The following is a 26993-nucleotide window of genomic DNA, read 5'->3' as shown; positions in this document are numbered from 1 at the left end:
TTGAGGCCTCCTGCTGAGAAGCCTCTTGGACCTGCGCGGGTAATTTTCGGCCTCTAAAAAAACAACATCCTCCTCCTCTGGTATAGACACCACCTTGTAGGTACGAGCATCTTCAGGGGCTGCCAAAAACACTATCAGATCGCATACTGAAATCTTTTCTACCTGGTGGATATGCCAATCTCATTTTGTATTCATTAGTATCCCTAGTCAGTTTCTTTTGTTTAGTGGACCTACTTTTAGTAACAAACATTTCTATATTCCTAATCACTTTGTCAAAATTGTTCTTATGCTCAAAAAACAATAAGTCAGTAGTGATGCTTGTATGCAACAAGTTAATCTCCTCACGGAGTTTAAGCAGTTTGTTACTGTTATTACGTATAATTATGTCAAGTAGCTCCATACCTGTTTTATCAAATAGAACGACCAGTTCTTTAAAGCTGTCCGAATCTATTTCCACACCCATAGGTAGCTTCCAGACGCGTAGTCCCCTAGGGACCTGTTTCAATTCCTTAGATTTGGTCAAAAAGGAATTGTCCAATTGCATAGCCCTGTATTTCCTACAAAGCTTTTCATATTTAAAAATTTGTTCACGTAAAGTTAGAGGATACTGCTCCCTTCCGCTATTGCTGTTACAAAATGCTTCCGACGCGGCCAAACTGCTGTCAAACTTTGGCGCCTCAAACCAGGAGTTCAATTCATAGCTGCAACCTGCACCGCCGGTGACGTGGATCGCTCTGGTCCATTCGGACTCCTTTGCCTCACGTCAACCCCATTGCTGTTAGTCAATGCTCCGCTATAGGTGTTAGGGTTACTGGAATTGATTACCCTCTGCCCCGGGGTAATACCGTCGTTGGAATGTAAAGTAAACAACCGTACCTCTGAATCTGTCAGACTGACATTGGTAATATCCTTCTGGGTCTGCGCTTCCCCGTAAACTTTCACTAGTTTACCGATAACATTAGTCAGTTCTCTGAGTATGTCCTCCATTCCCAATGTACAAACTTCCGAGAAAAATGCTGGATAGAATGTGCACACCAAACAAACGAAAAAAGGAACCAAAACCAGGGTCCACAACTTCAAATCTCGACAATACTCTAACACAGCAAGTTCAAGGATGCAAGGACGCCAAGCAAGAAGACAATTCTTTTATTCCACAACGACAAACCACAGACTGAGCGCTTTCACCAGTCAAGCTGGTATCATCAGAGTCTGTGTAACAAATATCCATTCACTCTTAAATACACATCCACACACCCTAACACACCCAATTAATCATTAATTCCATTGTTTTCTTAAAGGAATATTCATTGCCATAATGATTTGAAGTCTAACTAACTGAAAATGTACACCATTTTAAATTTCATTTGTAACAAACATACAAAATCAAAAACCATGATGAACAATCATCATAATGATCTAAAAACATGATTAAATGGATTAGTCAATAAATTAATTTTAATAAACAATATATGTACATTATAATATAGTTGTATAAAAAACAAAAAAACAAAACAAAAAACTTAAAACTTTTGACATTTCATATTACACTAGCTCTCTGCTTTAAATACGGTTTTAAAGAAATGTGGTCATTTAAACCTGGAAATCTGGTATGCTCAATCTCATCTGCCACTCAGATTCCAGAACTGCCACCCTATTACCAATGTCACCAGGCGTAAAAGGCATCACCCTATCTATAATGAAAAACAAAAATCTGATGAAATTACTACACACCCTGCTATGCAAATATAAGGCACTATGCATGTCCCTTTTTCTTATACTTCTATTGTGCTCACAAATCCTATCTCGTAACTTACGAGTAGTCATGCCAATGTAGTATGCATCACAGGTGGCACATGATGCCAAGTAAACACAATTCTGTGTGTTACAATTGCATAGACCTGGGCATGTTAGCGTACGTCCATAGCTCACTACACAAATGTAGCTACCTTCAGCTATAAATCTGCAACTACTACAGTTGCCACATTTGGACATCCTAGATCTAGTGTACCTTTTCTCTTCCCTTTCCAGTCAAACTATCAATTTACCTATTTTCTTTCCAAATTTTACAAACAAAATTGAATACAAGTTGTATTTGTTGGATGTTCATAGACAGTTACAGTTCTGTTTGCATAGGACCAAAACTTTTTGTAAATCTGACCAGTTGTTTGTGTCATTTTCTAAACCTTTTTTGGGTAAACCTATTTCCAAGGTGACCATTGCCAGGTGGATCTCCCTATGTATTATTCAGATTTACAAGGATAAAGGTTTGTCTCCTCCGGGTCAGGTTAGAGCTCACTTGACAAGATCTCGACAATACTCTAACACAGCAAGTTCAAGGATGCAAGGACGCCAAGCAAGAAGACAATTCTTTTATTCCACAACGACAAACCACAGACTGAGCGCTTTCACCAGTCAAGCTGGTATCATCAGAGTCTGTGTAACAAATATCCATTCACTCTTAAATACACATCCACACACCCTAACACACCCAATTAATCATTAATTCCATTGTTTTCTTAAAGGAATATTCATTGCCATAATGATTTGAAGTCTAACTAACTGAAAATGTACACCATTTTAAATTTCATTTGTAACAAACATACAAAATCAAAAACCATGATGAACAATCATCATAATGATGTAAAAACATGATTAAATGGATTAGTCAGTAAATTAATTTTAATAAACAATATATGTACATTATAATATAGTTGTATAAAAAACAAAAAAAACAAAACAAAAAACTTAAAACTTTTGACATTTCATATTACACTAGCTCTCTGCTTTAAATATGGTTTTAAAGAAATGTGGTCATTTAAACCTGGAAATCTGGTGGCGTTCAATCTCATCTGCCACTCAGATTCCAGAACTGCCACCCTATTACCAATGTCACCAGGCGTAAAAGGCATCACCCTATCTATAATGAAAAACAAAAATCTGATGAAATTACTACACACCCTGCTATGCAAATATAAGGCACTATGCATGTCCCTTTTTCTTATACTTCTATTGTGTTCACAAATCCTATCTCGTAACTTACGAGTAGTCATGCCAATGTAGTATGCATCACAGGTGGCACATGATGCCAAGTAAACACAATTCTGTGTGTTACAATTGCATAGACCTGGGCATGTTAGCGTACGTCCATAGCTCACTACACAAATGTAGCTACCTACAGCTATAAATCTGCAACTACTACAGTTGCCACATTTGGACATCCTAGATCTAGTGTACCTTTTCTCTTCCCTTTCCAGTCAAACTATCAATTTACCTATTTTCTTTCCAAATTTTACAAACAAAATTGAATACAAGTTGTATTTGTTGGATGTTCATAGACAGTTACAGTTCTGTTTGCATAGGACCAAAACTTTTTGTAAATCTGACCAGTTGTTTGTGTCATTTTCTAAACCTTTTTTGGGTAAACCTATTTCCAAGGTGACCATTGCCAGGTGGATCTCCCTATGTATTATTCAGATTTACAAGGATAAAGGTTTGTCTCCTCCGGGTCAGGTTAGAGCTCACTTGACAAGATCCATGGCTACTACTGCGGCTTTTTGGTCGAGAGTATCCTTAGATGACATTTGTTTTGTGGCTACTTGGTCCTCATCTCATACCTTTATTTCTCACTATAAATTGGATTTGATTATTCGAAGGAGAGCATCCTTTGATTTCGCTGTGCTCCGGAATATCCTTCCATGAGGGCCATCCAGGTGTTTAGTAGCTTGGGACTCTGTCCCACAGGTTGAAGATCAAATGAAGTAAACTACTTCAGATAAAGAAGTTATGTACTCACCATAACGTTCCATAGGAGTAGTTCTACTTCATTTGTCTTTAACCGTCCCTCCTGCCTTCCCCCTGGCCTTACCATATGGACAGCGCTCATAGTTGTTTTTTTGTGTGTGTAAGGTGTTTTGGGATCAGGTTGTTCAGTGTAGGGTGCAGCAAACTCGATCTGAGGGTTGGAAGGTAGTGTGATGCTCGGAGCAGTTGCTTGTGAAGTTGCTGGCTTGGATCCATTATGGATCCAATACCCACAGGTTGAAGACAAATGAAGTAGAACTACTCAGATGGAACGTTATGGTGACTATATAACTTCTTTTTTTCTCAATTTGTTTGCGCAGTGCGGTGCACCACACAAACATGCCCAGATTATTAAAAAAAAATGTAATTTAACTTATTTCTTTTAATTTTTTAGACACATGGAGGATAGTTTTGCTTATGTCTGTATGTGGTATGCCATTTCTGTCCATCTAGCTATATTTTTACAGCCCCTTTTGTCTGTCTACACTCCTGCACACGGAATGTTTCCATGTACACTACTGACACTCACACGGGGTCTGAAGAGCTGCCTGTCTGTTTGCAGGATCGCTTTACCTGCCTCATTTGCATGATATTCACCTGATTTTGAGGTAATTTGCATGCCACAGTACTTCCCATATTGGCGGGTGCATGCGAGCTGCCCAGCAGTGCTTACTGAATCTAAAATTTGCTTACTTTCATGTAAGCAGTGCGTGATGTCTACATGGTAATAAAGACCCTGTAGACTTTATTAAATTCGGCCACTGATTTTTTTAAGTTCTAGGAAGCCATTATTGGAGAGAGTGGTATGTATGGATTAAATTCCTGTTTCATCCAAAGGCCTTAGTGTTTTTTTTAACTGAGAAGTTTATAGATACTGGTTAGTACGTTTTAAAATGAAGGCAACTTGTAAGACAGTATGAGTTCGGGGTTATGGGATCTAAATGCTAAGCATAAGATGCATTTTTCCAGTTTATGAAATATCTGATCCATCTTGGTCAAATGACTTGTTTCAAGGCCTGCACAGGTAATGGAGCCATACAAGAGCATCCAGATGACCAAAAACACTACAAGTTTTAAGTTTTGAGGTGTAGGAAAAGTAGTGGTTACCTCTATACAAGCTGCCTAGGATGTTGTTGCATATTTTACAGTTGTATGGACATTGTTTTCAATGAAAATGAAGCATCAAGTATACCTCACAGGTGTTTTACAGTACCAGAAAAAGGAATGGTATTACCAATATAGCCATTAATATATAATGTGGAGGAGATGGAGAGAGATTTATGGGCTCATAGGTTACTGTAAGGTTGTTGGTCTGAACAGCGATATATAGCCTAGCCATGCACCCTAGGAAATATACAAAGGAAAATTATTTCCTTTCTTGATAAGGGCCATACTGCTAATCTCTTGTTTAATGTTTTAAACATGTTATCAATTAATTGAAGCAAACAACCCATAAACAACACTGCAACAAAATCTTTTCTTTCAGCTACTAGTTAGTCAAAGAAACACCTGTTCGGGACACACTGTACTTTCTAATAACTTATCAGTTTGTCAGAGAGGTTTTACACTGTATCAGAACTTATTTTAAGTGAATACAAAGAAGAGTGTTCAAAATGTAACATGACATAATGACTCAGAAGTCCCCCACCTGCAATATTCAAGACATCCATTTTAACGTGTTGTTTTCTCATATCTTGACCTTTAACCTTGAAATTTCCATTTTGTTTATTTCCTTCCTAATTTGGTTGACATCTTGTGTCTGTGGTTCCTTTCTTTTCCACTTTCTAGTGATTGCTGGATTTCTTATTTCTAGTTGTGAAAAAAGTCCTTACACATCACTGTGTATTATATAAAGTAATCATAGAGAGAGTTACTTTTACTGTGATTACCACTGTTCCATGTCAAGTAACATTACATATGTTCTGTATCTCCTCTTAAATTGTCTAATACTGCCAAAAAATAAGTTTAAAACCTCCTATTAAATCAGTATCACATCTGTAACAAGTGGGTGTAGCACTCATGTACATTCAAGAGTCTTGTGGAAACTAAAAACTTAAAGAAGCATTTTGAACCAAAAAGAAAATCTAAAATTGTATCACTTTCTTGCATTTCTTAGGGCTGTGATAACTCTTTCCCAATTCACATCTGTAACTGTAGTGTCTAACTGCTCTTGCCAAATAATTCTAAACGTATTTGTCTGTTTGCCACCCACCTTAATATTTTATGTACTTTACCTGCGACTCCCTTTTCACTCAGCTGTTTTTGCCTGTTTTCTATTAACCAAATAATTAATTTTGGCCACTTATCACTTTGGATTGTAAATAGTTTCAAAGCTATTAGCTTATCTATTAACATGTTGTAAAATTCTCTGTTTATTATACCATAGTCTACAGCATTATCCATGTATTTTTCCTACTTCATTATTTTCCTCTTATCATTAACTGATCCCAGTACATTAATACCCTACAATTCTTCAAACATCTTTTTCCTTTCACAATTCTTGTAACATATCTAGTCGATCCAGCTCATTCAGCTAGGTTAGTGTGTTTGTTATTAATTTTATCAGCTCCACAATCAGTGTCCCCCTGCCTTTTTTGGTCAAATACTTCTAGTAATGGTTTAAGCCTTGATGCCTTGCAGTATGTGTCAAAGTCAGGGGCCCCAAACTCTCCTGCTTCTGTTGGCTAACATATAATGTCCCATGCTACTAAAAGTTTTTGATCCATCCATACAAATTTTATAGTACTTTTTCTCAGCTTACAAAACAAATCATCTGGAGTGTAAGGCAGACCCTGAGATAAACAGCAGAAGAAACCACTACATTGTGTGAATTTTCCTTGTCATGGCTAGACAAATATTTTTCAATTTCCCATACAGATATTTTACTTTACTTAAAACACTTCATGGTGTTAAGGATAGTGACCCTTAAAGTGTATCTGTTAACTCCAGTTTTAAGAAAGGGGTACTGTTTACTCAGCATCAGAAAGGGGTACTGTTTACTCAGCATATGACTAGGTGAATAATTAGTCTTCATAGCTTTATTTTTTGTGAGTTTACTTTATGTCTAGTGCTTATACCATATTGACAAAGTTCCTGAAATCCTACTTCCAAAGCCATTTTGGGGTCTGTCAGATAAAGAAACAAGTTGTCCACACGTAGTGCCAATTTGTGAGTAAATGCTTGCAGTTTGTTACTTCTTACTTGTATCTGCTTTAGTTTACTTGCAAAGGGTTCAAGGTAAATTGGGAATAGACAATGAGAAAGAAGATACCCCTTGTCTAGTACCACTACTTAACTGAAAACTTTTGGAAAGTCTGTTTAGTAGATTTATTTGTACTGAAGCATTATAATATGAAAATTACATCTACCTCTCAGGAAAGTCCATCACACCCTGTACTTAAAAGTAAATGATGCCAACAAAACATGTGAAATGCCCTTTCAGTGTCCAAACTTGAATTCAGCCATTTTTGGTTTTGTTGCCATGTCTTATCAACACACATGTTTTGAATAAATAATCATGGGTGGTTTTGTCTGGACAAAAACATATTTTCAAGATCAGTAAATGAGGAGAGAATAAATGCTTAGCAACCAAAGCAGTACATTATATAAGCATGACTACATAGTGATATTGGTCTGTATGACCTAACTTGTGAAGCAGTCATGCCCTGTTTGTAAATAATCATAAAGATAGCTTGTTTCCAACATATTTGAGGTCTGTCCAGTTAACATCATTTAACTCATTAGTTTAATATAGCCCTTAATCATCATCAGCTGGTGATTATTAAGAGCTGGTTCCATGGTGTAATGGTTAGCACTCTGGACTTTGAATCCAGTGATCTGAGTTCAAATTTCAGTAGAACCTGTTGTGTTTTCATGATACTGTTCAAGAGGAACCTGGACGAGTGGACGGAGCACAGTAAATTCTTACCATGGATAAAGCCCACAACCCTCCTGAACATGGGCAGTCATCACTAAATGCAATCTTGGGTACTGAATAGCATTTCTATGGTATTACATGAGGACAAAACCGCTAGGCTCAAAATGACCTCCTGGTTGATAGCCTAGTAATCTCCTGTCATCATCAACCCACTTTTTTCCCTTTTTTTTCCTATATGGGGTTGGGTTGTCATGTTAACTTTCTCCATTTCTGTGTTCAGTGCCACTCTCCTGCCTTCCTCAACACTGAATGCCTAGCTATCGCAAGTCTTCTGTCACACAATTCATCCACCTCTTTGCTGGATGCCTTTGTTTCCTCTTTCCTTCTTCTTGTCTGTCTCAAATCTTGTTCCCCAGATTGTCTTCTGCCTTTCTGCACATTGCCTGAACCATTGTAATCTATTCTCTTTGACCTTTTCTGCAGCTGGAGCTAGTTTGGCTTCTGCTCTTGTGATTTCATTTCGTCTGTCACACCATGTGCATCCTAACACCCATCTCAGGCACTTCATCTCCATCACCTCTAGCCTGTTTAACTGCTCTGACTTTACTGCCCAGGTTTCTGTACCATACAGTAGTGCTGGTCATACCATTGTTTAGTACACCTTACATATTGGTATAACCTTTTCTGTTATATACTACACTTGACACTCTGTGCCAGGTGGCTGCAGCCCTGCTGATTCTAGCTTTGACCTCTTCATTACTTCTCTTCCCCTCAACCACCCCTCAAATATATTTGAAGCTGTTTACCTGTTGTACTATAGCTCTTCTATCTGAATTCTCAGCTTCTTCTGATTTTCCCCATTTGTTGTCGTTGCAGCTGTCTTATCTGTACTCAGTTTCATCACATGTGCTTTCAGTTTTGCATTCCATTCCCCTAGCCTTTGCTGAAGTTCTTGCCCAGAGTCTGCCTGTAATGCCATATCATCTGCATGCAGCAACTTTGTTGATCTGTTCCCTCTGACCTGTTTGCTAATGTAGTCCATTACCAGTGTGAATAGCAGTAGGGTCAGAGCTGAAGCCTGATGTACACCTATTCTAACTGGGAAACCCTCTGCAAGTCCAAACACTGTTTGTACTTGAGTCCATTGGGTCCTTGTACATAGCTTGCAGTAATTCTACCAATGTTTGTGGGACTCTGAACCACCACAGGACTGCCCAAGTTAGCTTTCTTGGGACCTTGTCATATGCTTTCTCCAAGTCTAGGAATGCCCAGTTGGACTCTTTCCTCATATCTAGCTTCTCAACTATCTGTCTCACTGCAAACATCAGGTCAATTGTGCTACATCCTGATCTGAATCCGAACTGCTCATCTTCCATTTTACTTTGTACTATGCATATTCATTTATCAGTCATCCTTTCCAGAGCTTTCATGCAATGTGGCAGGAGTGGCCATGGTTGTGAATGTCCCCTTGCACTAGTATGCTTATTCTCCAATCATCTGGGATACACTTTTCTCCCCACACTGCTGTGAGTACCCTCAGGAGCCATTTCTTCCCTATCTCACCCAGCATCTTTATCATATCTGCTGTGACCTCATCTGAGTCTGCTGCTTTCCCTGACTTCATTTTCCTTAGTGGTGTTCTTACTTATTCTATGGTGGACTCCTCCTCTTCTGTCATTTTAGGCTGTGTCTGGAGCAGTACAGCTTCTGTGGGGTTTTCTTCATTCAAAAACCACTGGAAGTACTCCACATTTTAATGGGAACTTGCTAAGGACATCCGTCATTTTCCTCTTGTCTCCTTCACAATCTCTATATTCTGTCTCACTAATAGAACCATCAGTACCATTTTGTACTTCTAACTGCTCAAAAGACATATTTTATTGCAGTAGTGTAGCAACACCTCTTTGGCCTCTTGATGGATATTATGAAAACCCTAGTAATTCATACCAGTGATCCCCTAGTTTCATATACCAAGTGACATTCAAATGCATTTTGTACATAGTGCAGAGGCTTAATTTCCCTAATATACACAAATGGTTTGGATCTCATTACAAGATTTGAAAAACCATTAACATTCCATGATTAGACTGCAAAAAAATTACTTCAACCCTTAAAATCCTTGGGTAAATTTATGTGAATCTGTGTAGTATTCAGTACTTAACATGAAGGAAGCCAGAATGTTACACCATTGAACATGCAAGGGAAGTTTATTTTGCTGGTGATGTACTTGGGCATCTGTATGTTACATTTGTACCTTACGCCTTGTGTGTAGGACATCTGAATAATGTATGATGCTGGAAAGGTGTAAAGGCTTTGCTATACGTGCTGGATGTTAGTCTATCCTCACCAGGACATCCCAGGAATAAAGAATACTGCAACAGTGATAAGGAAAGACATCCATCGTAAACGTCATCCCTTTCAAAAGACAACTAGTACAACCACACGATTCCCTATTAGTAAGTCAAACGCTTACCTTATCAAATCCCTAAATGTCGATCCGTCGTTATCAAAATGCAAAATCATCGAACGTCCAGAAGAGCGAAACCGGAAATGTCGAATCGTCATGGTTGGCCTTCTGCGGTATAGCTCTGTAAGGTAAGTGTGAGATAGTTACGGACCTTAGGGTTAGGGTGCGGGTTATGGTAAGTGCATGGATGGTAATGCATGTTAGATTTAGTGTAGGGTTTTGTTAAGTGTATGTGTGTCAATTATTTAGTTTGTTTGGGTTTAGCTTTTTAAGGTAAGTGTGCGATAGTTATGGACCTTAGGGTTAGGGTGTGGGTTAAGTGCATACTTGATGGTATATGTAAGATTTAGTGTTGGGTTAGAAGAAGGGTTTAGTTTAGGGTTAGATTTGGTTAGTGTATGTATGTATATGGTTCATTTAGTTTGTTTGTGTAGGTAATATGTAGCAGGCGGTAGGGTGAGACAAGTACGATAGTTCAATGTTTTGAATTTCGCGGTTTAGGGCATTCGGTGTTTTTGCGGTTCGATGAGGATGGGTCAACGTTTAAGGATTCAATAAGGTAAGCGTTCGTGTTTATGATTTAGACCCCAACCACACAATCTTCTACTTGTTACTGCAGAAAATGACTGCTAAATCCCATAAACAGGAAACCATGTACCAGGCTGAACCCTAATCCTACTGCTGTCAACTGAACCATAAAAAACTCGTCACGTTGGTGTGACTTTGTAGGATTACGTGATTCCATAGTGAAACTCGGTCCTTAAACCTTCAGTATTTCCTGTATCCTACAGCAGAGTGCCACATATTCCATAATTGTCATACCAGCTTTATTGGAAAAATGAAACTTTATTAAACCTTAATTAACCAAAAAGTAAATGCAACATTTTAACAAGTAACAAGTAACCCTGCCATTCATGCACAAATACGTTTTTTCTATCCTTATGGAGTTTTACAGCCTCCACACCCAGTGGTGGATCCAGAAAAGTATAGATGAGAGAGCTGTTAGCTGAAAATGAACTCTACAAATTAATCAGTTCTGCACATCCTAGGTTAAAGGAAAATTCATCCTGAATTTTCTATTGGTGTTGGTAAGTACAAAAACATTAAGTTGATTACTGATTGTCAAAAATCTGTAAACATATTGCTCAAGTTCAGCTATGAACAACGCACAGTAGAGAATTAAGAACTTAAGCTATAGCATGACAAAGGAGGAAAGTGAAACATGGAATGCAGTGGGGGAAAAGGGGCCAAGCAACCTATGTTTAACACAATTCATCCCTCATTTTCTCTTGTGTTTAGAAATGGAATGAAGTTGAACACTGATTTGTTCAATAGTAGTAAACAGCAAGCTTATTGCATTAAGTTATGAGCAAAAATATGGACAGTTGCTGTAAAGAATTAATTTGATTTTTTAGTGTAACAAAATAAAAATGGAAAGTAAAAGAAAATATGGAATGCAAGAAGGAAAGGGGCCCCCGGATAGGCATAATATAACTCAATATTTCCGCACTTATTCAATCCACTACACAGATCTATGAGCTGCAAACCTAAAGTCATTGTACACCAAAGTCATTGTTTTGAGCTGTGGACCCAAACTATTAGCAAACCAGAAGTCTCAGTTTATAAGCGGCAGACCCAAGTCACACCACACTAAAGTCACTGTTAATATACTACAGATCCACAGTCATAGCATACCAAAGTCTTCATCTGCATACCGTGGACTCAAAGTAAGTGCACACATTGTGAGCTATGAACCCAGTTATTTAATGGGTCAGAGCTCCAAGTAGTCCAGGTCCATGCCCTCTTCTAGTCAGCATCACAATTCATAATATCAGGCAGTTCAAGTCTTTTTAGATACCTTCTACCAAATTCACACACAGTGTCCTCAGCTGCAGTTCTGTCACTGTGTGCGACAATGCCAAAACAGTCAGCCTGTCTTTAGTCATTGTTGAACATGTGGATATCTTCATAAGCAGTAGTCTGGTGACTGCTCTTTCACATTCACAGCTTGTGATGGGGAATGTTCCACAGACCTTCAGCAGTGTACTTAAGTTTGAGAACTATTGTGGATCACAGCTTTTTAAGGAATTGATAATGCTGTCTGGAAGCACACCAGAATCCTTCTACTTAACCTGCGTGTGTGCAGTTCTGCTTGCAGTGCATCTGGCTGAAGTAGGTAATCTCAGAAGAAGCTCAGATCCAGTGATCTAACATTAAAGTTATGTTGCTCCTGCATTCTTATTTTTTGGATGAGCTGTAGGGCAAATGTAGCTCTCTGATGTAGCTGTTAGCAGTTTCTGAAATGAGGTGGTCTACAAAGGGAATGGTCACAGCCCTGTGGAGGGGCTCTTCTGGGTTCTCTACTTCTACATTAGTTCTGTGCCTTATTGTTCTGGGTTTACTAGGCAGGACTCCTGCTTTTGATGCAAGTGTCATGGTTTCCTAGTACCGCATAGAGTGTTGTTCTTCAGTATTCTCTCGCATATCTTTCAGGGCAGCTCTTGAGAGGCTGACTTAATTCATGGCCTTCACTACATCTAGCACTGATCCGTGCAGTGAATTACTTATGGTTCGCAAATAATGAAGACATTTTGCTGTGATAAGATATGCAATTAATTCAAAGCTTGCGATATTTTTTGCCATTTCATTTGCTTGTGCAATGTCTTCACATCAAGTAGACTGATGAGCAACTTCTTCTAATGCACACAACTGCTTTTACTGCAAGGAAATAAAGACTTCAGAGGCATCGTGTCATTCAGTCCATATGGTGACATCACAAAGTGTGATCTCTTCTTATAGTATAGCTTCTGTCATCTGCTGCTGCCATCATATTATTATTCTTACAGACTGCTACTGTGCATCTGTTCAGCTGATGGGATCCACACCAAAACCACAGGGCCTTTGGGTACTATGCTTCAATCCTTGGTCCTGCACCTTGGAGTTTCCCACGCAGATTGCCAGACCCATTACGAACACTGACTCCTCATCTTCTTTGGATCCGCAGTCAGCTTTTCAAGCTGTAGCAAGATTTCTGTGCAAATTCTGTCAGTTGTAGTGTCGCTGCTGATGTCAGTGTAGGTAACAAAGTCTTCATGTATGAAGTCCTCATCCACACAATAGAGAGCAAAAAGCAGCAGCTGCTAATTAATTATATCACGGATGTCACCCACCATTACACAGTACCACCCACCAGCCTTCTTGATGTCTGCAGTAATTTCCATTTGAATCATGTGTCCAGTGACAGAAATCATTTCATTCCAAATGGTCTTGGATCTGTAAGTAGCATGTTTTTATTATCTTGACATTTGTTTCATAAATGCTAAATCTGCAGGAAGCATTAGGCAGTTACCTCAAAGATCTATACTATGTGATTCACTTTTATCATTATACATTAATGGTTACATCCTTCAGATGTGCATAAAAATCTACATACCTTTTCAGAGCCTTTCTCTATTCCTAGAAGCACCTTGCTCCACAAGGGCATGTCTGGTGCTATTCATTACAAATCCAGGTAAATTGCCAGCCTCAGTGGAAGTAGTATTTTTGGTTTTAGAGGGCACCTTCAGTAAGTGTTGCATTGTGGTTTTAGGAGCTGTAAGGAATTTGTGAATTTGTAGTTTTACAATAGTTGTTTCAAGGGTAACTTATCCACTATATTTGTCTGGTGGTATATTTGTTAAGTCCAGTTGCTGTGAGTGCTTGATGCCATTTTGGCTAACTTTAGAGCACTGCTGGGTGTTATTTGTTAGATTTCTAATGTTATTAAAGAAGGACTTTAAGCATCCTTCTCTTCAGAAGCTCATTTAAGTTCATGATTTTCCTGATTTGACAGTGGCTCTTAGTTCCTGATTGATATTTATAGATTTTAAGATTTTATAGTATCATAAACATTCAAAGGTAAATCGATCTTTTAAATGGTCAGTTTAATGGTAAAAGTGTATCCCCGGATTCAGCAAGCTCTGCACGGAGTGCAGGAATAGTGCAAGAGTTGCTGCACACAATATGGTCGGCGAGCGGTCCAGGAGTGAGCTCCCAGGACGTCCACGAGCATTCCTACACTATTCCTGCATGGACACCACTGCTATATGCTAATTACCTCATTTGTTGGTGAAAACCATGCAAATGAGGTGAATTAGCAATCCAGGAAGCAGGCAGACGTCTGTGCAGGAATAGTGTAACCTGCAGAAATGTATTCGGTTACTAAGTGTAAGTGTGGTAACTATGAATTAGCATTCTGTTTTATGCAAATGAGGGGATTAATACTGAATCACAGATTTCCTATCAGTGTTAGCTTGCACCCAGCCGTGTAGGTGCAGCAACACCATTGTAGAAGTCTGAGAGGTGGATGACCTCATAAGGGGGAGTGTCATGCATGCTGTAAGCTTATTGGAGCTCTGTGGCCCGTGTTTGCCCTTAGGTAAGCACAGCTAAGGAAGAGGGTGTGTCTGAGGCTGCCTAGCAGTGTTTACATTGCCTAAATGCACGCCACGCACTGGGTTTTAAACAAAACAAAAAAAAACAGGAAATAACAGCTCTGTTCACATCTGAGCACTGGGTATGTGAGCCATGCCTCAGGGCTTAAACGGGAAGGCAGTGGTCAGGGAAAACAGCAGTAGGAAGGCAATCAAGGAGAACGAGCATAGCTGGCAGGTGAAATGTATTAGAATCAGCCAGTTACACATGGCACAGCCTAGCACACTACTACAAACTATGCAAACACCTTCCAGTCTGTTTTTTCCCACACACTCTACACCACCGGTGTACTCAGGGTGGTGAGGATGTGAATGTTGACGACCAACCCACAGTGAGGAGAAGGAGAAGAGTGTACAGATCCAGGGTAACCTACCAGGGGCTACATGGGCTGGAGACAGTGGAGCACTATAGGGTGGACAGGGACATTCTACAGCAAATTGTTGAGCTGTGCTGGCCACGCCTCACACACAGAACCAACAGAGGGGAACCCATCCTAATGGATACCAAAGTATGTGTAGGCTTAAGAATACTAGCCAGAGGTACCTTCCAAAGGGCAACTGGGGATATCATGGGGATCTCACAGGCATCAGCATCCAGGCCATTCCACCAGTTCCTGGATGCCATGTCAGCACATGCCGGTGAGCACATATATTTCCTCAACCCCCATGAGGGGCTGACCAGCAATACGCAGCTCTTCCACCAAATAGCAGAATACCCTGAGTTAGTGGGTGCTATAGATTGCACGTGCATACACATCAAAGCACCACCCGGCAAGCGGGGTAGGGTTTACATAAACCACAAGGACTTCTCCTCCATCAGCTGCCTGGTCATGTGCGATGCCCAGGGCCTTATCTTGAATGTGTGTGCTGGCAGCCCTGGAAGCTGTCATGACTCCCACATCTGGCATGTGACACAGCTGTAGTAGTCATTTGCCAGTGCTGACATCCTATACGGCCACCTAGTAGGGGATGCTGGCTATGCACTGGAGCCGTGGCTGATGACACCCATCAGAAATGCGCACACACCTGAACAAGAACTCCATAATGTGGCACATGCACAAACTAGAATCATAGCAGAGCATGTGTTTGAGATGCTCAAGTCACGGTTCCGCTGCCTGGACATATCCGGTGGAGACTTGCAGTACTCTCTAGCTACATGTACACAAATGTTCATAGTATGTGCCATGCTACACAATATGATCCTGTAGAAACAGCTGTAGCAGGAATAGCATGGGGCAAGGCCACACAGCCCCCCACCATTGCCAAAGCCATCGCAGGCACAGAGGGACTCTGAGGAGGAACTACCTGAACCTGCCCTTGTAGGCAGAAGGAGGCATGCCCAGTATGCCCAGGTCTTGGGAAAGAAGTAGTGCATAGCACATACACTGACACAGTAGGGACCCAGAGAATGACATCTCTCTCTGACTTGCACATACAGTAAAATGGATGCCAAACATGACACTAACTTTGCTTTACCATGTATAGGGTGTGTATTATGTGCATCCAACATAGTCAGCCCTCCAGCGCCGTCCTCAGTACTGGCACAGCCACAAGGTAAGTCAACTCTTCCTATCAATTGCTGAATGGAGTAGTATGTTTTGATAGTTGTATCGATGCTATGGACATGAGCATTCAAGGGAATTGGGTGGCTGAATGAGATGGCAGCAGATAGTGGACACCTATATGGGCAGCATGAAGTCCATAACAAATACTGGTGTCAACATACTAGGCAGTACTAGACAAGGTGACAAATCCCACTGCAGTAAATGTGGTGGCCCAAATGTGTGTCCATAGTAACCAGGGTGTGATAGCAATGGACTACATGCCTGTTGCAACTGACATCAGAAAGTACTTTGATGTGTTACATCTCCTGACTGAGTGTGCATTATCCTGCAAGAAAAAGGACATGGCACCCTGTTCCATCCCCTCAGTAGCCAAATAAATGTGTACAGTGGCCCTTTTACCATGATCCCCACTGGGCGCCTGCAACAACTGTAGAGTCTGCAAACGTACCCCACAAAGGGAATACCATGCCTTATACACATGCCCTGTATGGACAAATGCCACTAACTCCACTGAATACCCGTATCGTACTGTCAGTGTAGGTGCATTCATGACCTCAGTTACATAGGCAGGTCTCACCAAATGAGGTCAGGAATGCTACATCAGAAGATAACAATCTGTCCACACAACATGCCCCGGAGACCTCAAGTACACTTCCACATGTTGAAGAATATGCATGTGGGACATGTGCACAACCCAGAAACTGTCCATGGTATGGAATATAGATCACATACATGGGAAGCAGTGCACATTACTGCCCACCCACAATATAAACCGAGATGAGTGGATGGTGAATACAATACCCACCCCTGGGGACCACTTTAGGGACTGCACCCCTGAGCCACACTGGGGACTATTGTCATGTGACCTGATGCCAAGGTATTCCCTTGGCCTAGCCTGGTAGAGCCTTCAGGCCCATTCACCTACTACACACCTGTGAACCAATGAACCTATGGATCTCAGTACTGGCAAGTGTGTGTGTGTGTGTGTGTGTGTGTGTGTGTGTGTGTGTGTGTGTGTGTGTCTGTGTGTGGAGATGAATGATGTTGAGGCCAGGCACACTCACTAGACTACCCATTGCCCTACTGTACCATGCCTGCTGATGTCAGTCACCTTGAAATAACCCTTTTTGCCAAGTTTCAGCTCTATAAGCTCTGTGGCTCTTCTAATAACTGCGCAATACTGTAGTGTAGCAAACTAGTTAGGCAGGAGTTCTAATCCTGGTCCTGGCAACTGTGGTAATGTGAGTGTTTGTGTGAGAGAGAGAGAGTGTGTGTGTGTGTGTGTGTGTGTGTGTGTGTGTGTGTGTGTGTGTGTGTGTGTGTGTGTGTGTGTGTGTGTGTGTGTCTTTCTTGACACCTGATTTTGCAAACATTCACACAGGTCCTCAGTATAACAATGTAGCAAAACCCACACTGCAATGGATCCTATCATTACACAATCACCCCAACAGGATACTGATGACACACACACAAACACACACTTACCAGTACTGAGTATCAACCCCTACTTAGCTATGTATTGCTATTACAGTGTTATGCAGTTATTGCATGCGCCACAGAGCTTACATGTTGCAGTGCTGTCCAAAGGTATCTTTGAAAGTGAATGACATCAGCAGCAGCAGTGTAAGGGTTTTGCTACATTGTTATACTGAGGACCTGTATGTCCCAATGTCTACATTACAAGGCCAACAGTTGTGAAACACTGTAGACGTTGTTGTAGACAATCCACAGCCATAAATGTCTACTGCCATATGCAATTACTATGTGACAGTATGGATTAGTAAACAATATAGGCAACCATTATAATACCTACAGACCACTCTCCACCCATGGATCATGCATAAACACACTTGGCTCTTTCTCTCTTCCTTTCTTACTTCCTCTCTCTCTCTCTCTCTCTCTCTCTCCCTGTCTGGTAGATGTGGAAAAATACATCTGTTTTGCATAGACAGCAGCTTGACTTTTGTACGTAATGCTCATGATCAGCTGATGACCTGTGCACAAATTGAAGTCCTCCACTTATTAATTGCATGTGGAACACCTGTGGTATCATTCATATAGCAAATTGCATGGAAACACACTCCTATAACTAAGCACTTCATGTGGGTGTTGGCCCTTTTCCTTCACTGTGAGCAGGACTTCATGTGGGTGTTTGACAAACCGCATCACAGAGGGTAGTTGGAAATACCACTTACAACAAACACTGTGGCGAGTCAGGCCAACAAACTGGAGGGGTATGCTCCAGACATGAGGACAGAATGTAAGTACTGCTGTTCTACATTTGAAGTAAGGTTGGTTTAACAGGGTTTGTGTGAATATGGCTGTTCTGCATGATTTAAAGTCTGGCATGACACTGTTATGTGGTTGAGGAAACTCTCACCTGTAGGGCTATTTGCATACTGGTCAAAGTTTGGAGTCTTAGATGTGGTGTGTTACACACACATTTTCTGTCTTTAGAAATGCAGTAGCATACTCTGATGATTGCAGTCAGTAAATGGTGACATCTATGTGTGTTACTGACTTCATATCCCCCAGAAGAGATATGTCACAACAAACCCTGTTACACCAGCAATTTTCTCAGTTTTTCACAGCAATGTTTCAATATTGGCCCTGTGTTTGTGCCTCTGTCCCCCAAGTCTGTCACCCTTTGTCCATATGTCATGGAGTAAGAGGTGCATAAGTACAGTATATCATTATCTACTGACATCATTCCTGATATCAAGCCAGTGATATATCAGACTGCCAGACATGTTATGTATAGGAGGCCTTATATTTGAGGAAAAAACCTGGACATTCTGTTGTAGTCTGTACAGTAGTGAGATCTGTGTACTTATTGTGATTCTTGACAGAGTGTCAGTATTGTGTAGCAGTGTATTGTGAATATGTTATCTGGCCTGTGTACAGACTGGGCTAGATGCCAGTGTTCTTGGTCCTGTTCTATCTGACGTTGCATGCTGCTCTAGTTTCTGGTACCCTGTCAGCATATATGTTTGTAGGGCCAGACTGAGACATGTCCCATACAATAGTCAGGCATCAGACTACACTGTGAATTGGGCCAGTATATGTAGGGTTAGTGTGTAAGTGGCAAATATGAGGATGGTTTTGTTCACACAGTCCATATGCTGTACTGTTAATTAGGTTTACCATAATGTGACTGTGACTGTGTTAAGATTGGTTGTGGGTATGCGCTTTCACAATGGTGTCTGTTACTCTGTGCTGTTACATGCCTGTAGCACCTGCTATATTTGCAGTTACTTGTATTCCCCCATTGGAAACTTATGTTACTGTTGAGGCACTCTGCCTGTAGTTTAGACAGTGCCTGGTGACATGCCTAGCAGCTCAGTGTATTTACCTAGTGTGATGTTATGTCAGATATTTGTTAGATGTACTGTTGCCTGGCCACCATACGTGTTGTGTATTTCTGAAAAAGCAGTGGGATGCTGTGAAGATGTATGTTACTAACTAGTGGGAAGTATGTGAGCTTAGGACCTCTGCTCCTCCAGTTAATATTTGTTAGGACAGACAAGAGGGTGTGAATGCATCAACTGTGTGAGTTTATCTACTCCAGTATTTGTGATATATCCCCATTTCATGGCTGTAAACATCCCCTTTGTCAGGCTTGGTCCACACGTCTTGCACTAAGGAGTTCTGTGTATACCTCGGGACTGACCAGATTGTTTCAGCCTGTCCACGTTTATTGGTCATATTTCTGCTGTATTCCACAGGATCATTACTGTGATTTGTGTGGTACTTCACTATGATGATTTTATGATGTCTGTCAATAACTGATGGCATACATGTCAGTTTCAGAAGAGCCTTCCTACATATCATGTCTGTTGAAACAACTCCGTTACTGTAGCAACATTCTACATTTATAACTGCAATACTTACTGCTGTGACTATAGTGTAGAGGGTCTTGGGTTCAAAACCTGCAAGGGCTGTTTATTTTGTTGCCAGGCAGAAGAAGGACTGTTGGATACAGAGTGGTCAAGGCAGTTTTGAGCAGCTTTAAGTGGGTTTGCGCGATGGTAAGCAGTGCTAATGTACGGTTAAATGAAAAGGTGTTTACACCGTATAGGCTTCACTTACCAGTGCACAAATTTGCTTAGAATTTAAATTTAAGCAATGCTTATACCTGCCAAGCATAGCGCAGCCCTGGTAACCAGTGATCACATTCCAGTCTGATAAAATAGCAGGGTAATGAGATCTTTAGTAAGTGTATTTAATTCCATGTACATAACATGATTCTATGTGTTGTTATTACAGTAGCAAGGGGTGTGAGTATACTGTATGGGACACCTGAGTATACATGGCTAGTACCACAATCTTTTCTCTTTGTATGTGTTTCATACATGGGTAGTATCCCAGGTTATATGCAGTCACACTTGCATGTATTGTATCATTACGTTACTACTTAGTGCTTTTCCAAGTAAGAGTAGATTGGAGATTGTAGTACTGGAACAATACACCCCTGCATGCAAAGCTGGACTCTGAGTACTGACTATTGTGTTATTGGTGTTTGAGCTGTATGTTTTTAAGTATCTCCTATTGGATATTGATTTGATATGTTGATATGAACTGTAGACTATGTGTTTAGGACATTTCTTTGAGGACTGCTGTCATGTAGTAATGGCATACCTATCAGTGTCAGATATCTATCTGTCAAAACATTCATCCTAATGCATAACCTGTTTGCTAACTAATTTCTGTCTGTCCTCTGTACAGATGTGCAGATGTCAGGTATCCATCTTGGCTGCTTACAGGAAATCTCTGATTGACTGACACTGACTGCTCAGCTGTGTTATGAATGCCACAGCTAGGAAGCCCCACCCTGTATGCGCCACATGCCATGGATACCTTAACCAGACTACCACAGTCAACAGAACATGCTTGGGTACATGTCTCTAACCCAGTCACTGGTCATGTTATGCAATATATGTTGCATACATGTAATTTGGAGCACCTCACTGGCCTTCTACAAGAGTAAACCAGATGATTGGATGTTGAATTTAACTGTCACCCTGAGGATCACTCAAGTGGCATTGGCTGATAGATGGCCTGCTGACAGATGTCAGGTGGCATGATACCAGTGTACCTACATGCCCTACTCTTTTCATCTCTCCATGGACATTAGTCTGGTAGACACCTAGGAACACCTGAACCTATGGACCTCAGTACTGACAAATGTGTCAGGGTGCATTACTGAGAATAACAGTGTCTGTGTGTTTGTAAACTTGTAGTTGAAAATACTTTGAGGGCCTTCTCACCCACTACACCCCCATTGCTGTACTTAGAAATGGCTGCTGTTGTGATTGACATTAAATGTACCTTGTTACCCTCCTCACCCTATGTGCTACCTGAAGCTTGCAGTACTAGCATAACACTGTTCTACAAATGGGTAGATAGGCATGGGTTAGCCTCTGAGTCCTGACAAATGTGTGTGTGTGTGTGTGTGTGTGTGTGTGTGTGTGTGTGTGTGTGTGTGTGTGTGTGTGTGTGTGTGTGTATGTGTGTGTGTATTTGTAGGAGACAGCATTCTGAGACCACAGTCTCCAAATACAGTAAACCTTACCATACATTATAAGGGATGGTGATGTTGCTGACATTAATAGAGCCATGACAATCCCTCACCCTGCTATCCCTGTGGCATGTGCAATAAATGGATATCTCTGTAGTAGCACTGATTAGATAGACAAGTGTTTGTATTGTAGTCCTGGTCAATGTGTGATTGTGGGTATGTCAGAGCATTATCATGGGTTTCAGTGAGTACAATATCCAGTGTGGGGGGTGGGTACTGAGTATACTTTTTTTACACCATGCTACCCCAGTACATGTCCCAAGGTCCACTGTATGAGAACCTCTGTCACCATCAACCATACATGTAACTGATTACACTATCCAGCCCAATGATGCATGTTCTCTGTGCAAAAACTCTGTAACAGTATGGACTCACTGACAAGGTAGTTAGCACTGCTAAACTCAGGTCTGTCAAATGTGTCTATGACGGTATGTGTTTGTCAATCTGTATATCACAGTATGTCATACTATGTATTGTTCGTTAACACCCAGTACATCCCCATTACCATACTGTACAAGGCCTGGTGATGTTCTTCACTTAACAGGAAACTCGGGGCACAATTCACCCTAAAAGCTCTGTGGTGTGGGCAAGTAAGGCCAAACAGATTATTAGCAATACGTACCTAGGTAGAGGTTCTACTCTCCGTGTTGCCAAGTAAGTGTGTGTGTATGTGAAGGGATTTACTTCAGTATGCAGAAAATATATGTCCCAGGAGAACCTTTGTCCAAGAACTAACTGGCAAAAGGTAACATTTCAAAGCAATCATCTGATGTAAATTCATTCCATCAGAACTAGTAGTGGATATGTAAATGGCCTCTTCCCCACTGTACAACGATACTGGAGTTGGTATATATAGTTGGGTGTGGTTGTTGTGGGCACAACCACCCACATTGAGGTTATTGTTGTGCGTATGCCCCTGCTTAGTGTGCTGTTATACTGTACAATTTATGTTAACAGGTTAAGTAGTTGTTAATCACACTATGTGTGGTTCTATGCCACCCCACACCCTCCAAAGTGGGGGGCTGTGCCACCCACACCAGCACACCTATGTTTACCAACTCCAGGATTGCACTGCATTGGGTAAGAGGACACATACCCTGCCAGTACCATTGTCAATGACATTAAACTGGTGGACTGGTTATTTACTGATGCGATGTTTTGGCAATTTGGTCTTCGTGGAATTACATAGGCCAAAATGAGTTCACTGCAAAAGGAACTACATCCATGTGAACAGTATTCTCTGTGTATTGCATCAACACCAAAGCCTCTGTGTGTGTGTGTTATTCACAAACATTTGGTGTGTGCCACCCAGTACACTTGCCATTGTCCACTGTAGAAGAGCTGCTTACATCAGCCACCATGCACTCATCTGTATACACCCCTCAGATCTACCAGCCATGTGGCACATGTAGTAACTGTTATACAGATCTGTTATTTGTGTTCAGTTGTACCCAGGATATGACACAGTCAGTGTGTCACCACAGTGCCACACCGCTTGTAGGAAAGACAGCAGACCAACATCTTGCTGACACATAGACACCTACAACACAAACTGAATACATTATGCAGACCACAATTGGTCAGTGTTACTAACAGCTGTAATGCATCATGGGTGGACAGCTACACACCCTGACATGTAAGCATTAATCATTCCAGCTGAAAACACTTTAATCAGCATTACATTTCTAAACCTTTGTACATTCACCCTGTGCATCAGAACCATATTAACATGTCCCTGCATCGATGGTATGGATGACAGGGATGTGACATAGGTATCTAGTTAAGAAAATAAAATTGCCAAAGATTCCAAAGACAACCACAAGGCATTCTATAGCTATGTCAAGAATCTAAATGGCAATGCTCATATCTGCTCTGAGCTACAACAGAATGGCATTAAATGTACTGATCCAAAGGACATTGCCAATATCCTGGCAGATCAATTCAGTGCCAACTTCACCCCCTAAAGGGCTCATCTCAATACCGAAAGATTGCCAAATTCCAGTAATCACGGCCACACAGGTAAAAAATGGACTCTCCAAAGCTATGAATACAGCATCCATGGGACCAGACGACATCCCGGGCTGTGTACTACATGAACTACAAAATGAACTGGCATCTCTCCTAAGTGTCATGTTTAATCATAGCCTCACCTCAGGATTTGTGTCCACTGAGTGGTGCACAGCTACAGACAAGGGGGGATTTTTATTTATTTATTTATTTTACATTTGTTGACCGGGTTAGTCTAGCTGGATACATGTCCATTTTCAGTAGAGGCCCGGGGAGAAAAGCTCCAGAAATTAAAGACATTAGACAAAAATAGACCGTGCAAATACTAAGGCTTTAAATCAGGGCAAGTTAATACACGTAATACATAAAATAGTCATGGCAAATATAAAGTATGATAAACAAATGTCTTAAAAAAAGAAAAATTTTTTTTTTTTTTTTTGTCAAAGAGAATTACATAAGACTGTAAAATGTCATAAAGGGAGAGCTATCAAGACTGTAGGGAGCAGATATTGTAGGAATTTTGGAAGAAGAAAGAATAGGGGGGTAAAAAAAAGAGTTAATCTGGGTTGGTGCAGGAGCAAAGCCAGTGTTTATTGAGATGAATTTTCAGCTGTCTTTTGAAAAGTGGAAGAGAGGACAAAGATAGGATTTTAGAGGGTAGTTTGTTCCACATTTTGCCAACTGAGTTGGAAAAAAGACAATCACCTGCTGAGTTATTGGGTTTGGTTATATTAATCAGTAGTTTGTTGGAAGAACGTAGATGTTTCAGGTTATTGTATGGTGAAATGAGGCTAGAGAGTATAGGTGTTTGAGTTGGTTGGTGTAGGATCTTGTGAGCTATTAAGAGCTGTTGAAGTATGAGTTGGGTCTCGAGTTCAAGCCAACCTAGTTTTCTTAGGTTCAGGCAGTGGTGAGTTTTAAATGGGGATCCTGTTGCAAATCGAGCAATATTATGGTAAGATGTTGCTAGTTTCTTGAGGTTGTTTTTGGAAAGATTCGTGTATATGGGGGAGGCATATAGAAGTGTAGAGATAAGGTGCGATCTGGCTAAGGTGGTCCTTGCTTCAGGTGAAAGGAAGGGTTTGATTCTATAAAGGGATCCGATTTTTATTTTAACTGATTTTATTGTGTTATTGATGTGAGTCTCGAAGCTGAGATTATTGTCAATAGTTATACCTAATAGTTTAGTAGTTGAATCCGGAGAGATGAGAGTGCTATCAGTGGAAGAAAGAGTGAAGTTTAGTGGGGTATATCTGCGGGAAGGTGAGAACAATAGCAGTTTAGTTTTCTTGGGATTAAGGAGTCTGCAACGATCAGAGAACCATTGTTCAACAGTTGTAAAAGCTTTTTGAGTGATTGACTGTAGTTCAGTTTGTGAATTAGCGGTGCAGATAATAGTAGAATCGTCTGCATATTGTATGCAGGTAGTATATGGGATAGCTAATTGGAGGTCATTAATAAAGAGGGAAAATAGAAGGGGGCCTAAGATAGAGCCTTGAGGTACACCTAGAGAGATAGGGAGGAGATTGGACAGTGCATTTTTCCAGAGAACTGCCTGTTGGCGGTTTTCTAGGTAAGATGTAAACCAAGTTAAGGAAGGAGGATCAAGTGAGAGAGATTTTAGTATGTGCAAAAGAAGTTTATGGTTTACCATGTCGAAAGCTTTAGATAAGTCAATGAAGATAGAGGATGATAGGTTATTATTGTTACGGTTATAGTTGATGGAGTTGGTAAAGGAGAGTAGAGCTGTGGTAGTACTGTGGGAAGGTCTAAATCCATAATGACAGTTCGCAAGTAGTTTGTTATGCAGAAGGTGGTTAAGAAGTTGCTTATGGATACATTTTTCCATGATTTTAGCTATGGGTGATAGGAGTGCTATAGGACGAAAGTTAGAGAAGTCATTAGACTTACCTCCTTTGTGAAGTGGGATGATGTGCGATATCTTCCAAATAGAGGGGAAAATACCTTCCTTTAAGGATCTATTTATCAAAATTGAAATGGGATAGGCAATAGGTTTGGCTCCTATTTGCAAGAATTCTGCAGGATGTTTGTCTGCAGAAGGAGTAGTAGGTTTTAGTTTTTGGAGCAGTGATAAGATATAGGAGGTAGATACAGGTTGTAAGTGAAAGGAAGGAGGTAGATTTAGAGTAGGTAAGAGTAGCTTAGAGGTGTCAGGAGATAGGTGACTGGCTAGAGTTTGGATAGTATTAGTGAAGAATGAATGAAAGTCATTAGCTGTTTGTGTGGGATTCTCTGGGTTACAGTCCTGGGGGTTAGGTGTGATAGACTGGCCTAAGGATAAAAGATTATTAATACTGGTCCAGAATTTTTTGGGTTCCTTTTTGGAGGTTTGTTGTAATTGAAGGTAATAGTTCTGCTTGTCTATTAGGATGGCTTTTTTTGTACTGTTTCTAAGTTCCTTGAAGTTTTGGTGGTCAGTTAGATTCTTAGTGGTGCGCCATTTAGCCCAAGATTTGTTTCTGAGGATGATTTTTTGCCTAGTATTGTTGGTCAGCCAGGGTGCTGCTTTAGCTTTGGTTCTAATAGTGTGACTTGGGGCATAATGATCCAGGATAGATAAGAATGTCGAATTAAAATATTCTACTGTTTCATTAAGAAGGAGATATTTTAGTGGACACCAGTTACATTCTCCTTGAAGGCTTTGGCCGAGACGTCAGAGAGTTCATTCAGTTTTTATTAAATCTTTTTGGTGGATATTGTGTTCGTTGTTTGACACCAGTTACATTGTTGTAATTCATCTAGAAATTCTTCAGAGTTAAAATGCTTTTTTGAACGTAGTGTTCTGTATTTGGTAGGTAAAAATTAGGTTGGTTTTATACCTAATGACATAAGTCAGTGAGTGGTCACTGAGATCATCAGGGAGAGTACCTGATTGGTAGGTTTGTTAAGGAGTATTTGTAAGAATCCAGTCTAAGATGGTTTCATTATTGTTGATTTTATTAGTTCTGGTGGGACTGTTTATAAGTTGTGTGAAGCCATAGAGGTTTATATTGGAGGTAGGGTTTGTACTATTACAGGAAAACCAGTCAATGTTGAAATCACCTAGGACTAGTGTTTCTTGAGGGAGGTAGTTGGAGAGTGAGCTAAGGGTGCATTCAAGTGTGTTAATGTTATTCCCGGGGGGGGGGGGGTAAACACATATGATATTTAAGGCTTTAGTACTGTTGATTTGAAGTTTAGAGCTGATAATTTCAGCATGATTATC

General features: G+C 40.6%; 1 protein-coding gene and 1 non-coding gene across 3 annotated transcripts in view; both read left to right on the top strand.

Annotated features, from left to right (window-relative positions):
• GSDME (gasdermin E) overlaps positions 1-26993 on the top strand; it is a 1102496-nt gene that overhangs the window by 992876 nt on the left and 82627 nt on the right. The window lies entirely within an intron of this gene.
• TRNAQ-UUG lies at positions 7592-7663 on the top strand. Its single transcript has one exon. It is a non-coding gene; the product is annotated as a tRNA-Gln (tRNA).

This window comes from Protopterus annectens, chromosome 3.part1 (genome assembly GCF_019279795.1).
Source record: "Protopterus annectens isolate FY-2018-M chromosome 3.part1, PAN1.0, whole genome shotgun sequence".
NCBI lineage: Eukaryota > Metazoa > Chordata > Ceratodontiformes > Protopteridae > Protopterus > Protopterus annectens.
This window is presented reverse-complemented; position numbering and strand designations above follow the sequence as displayed.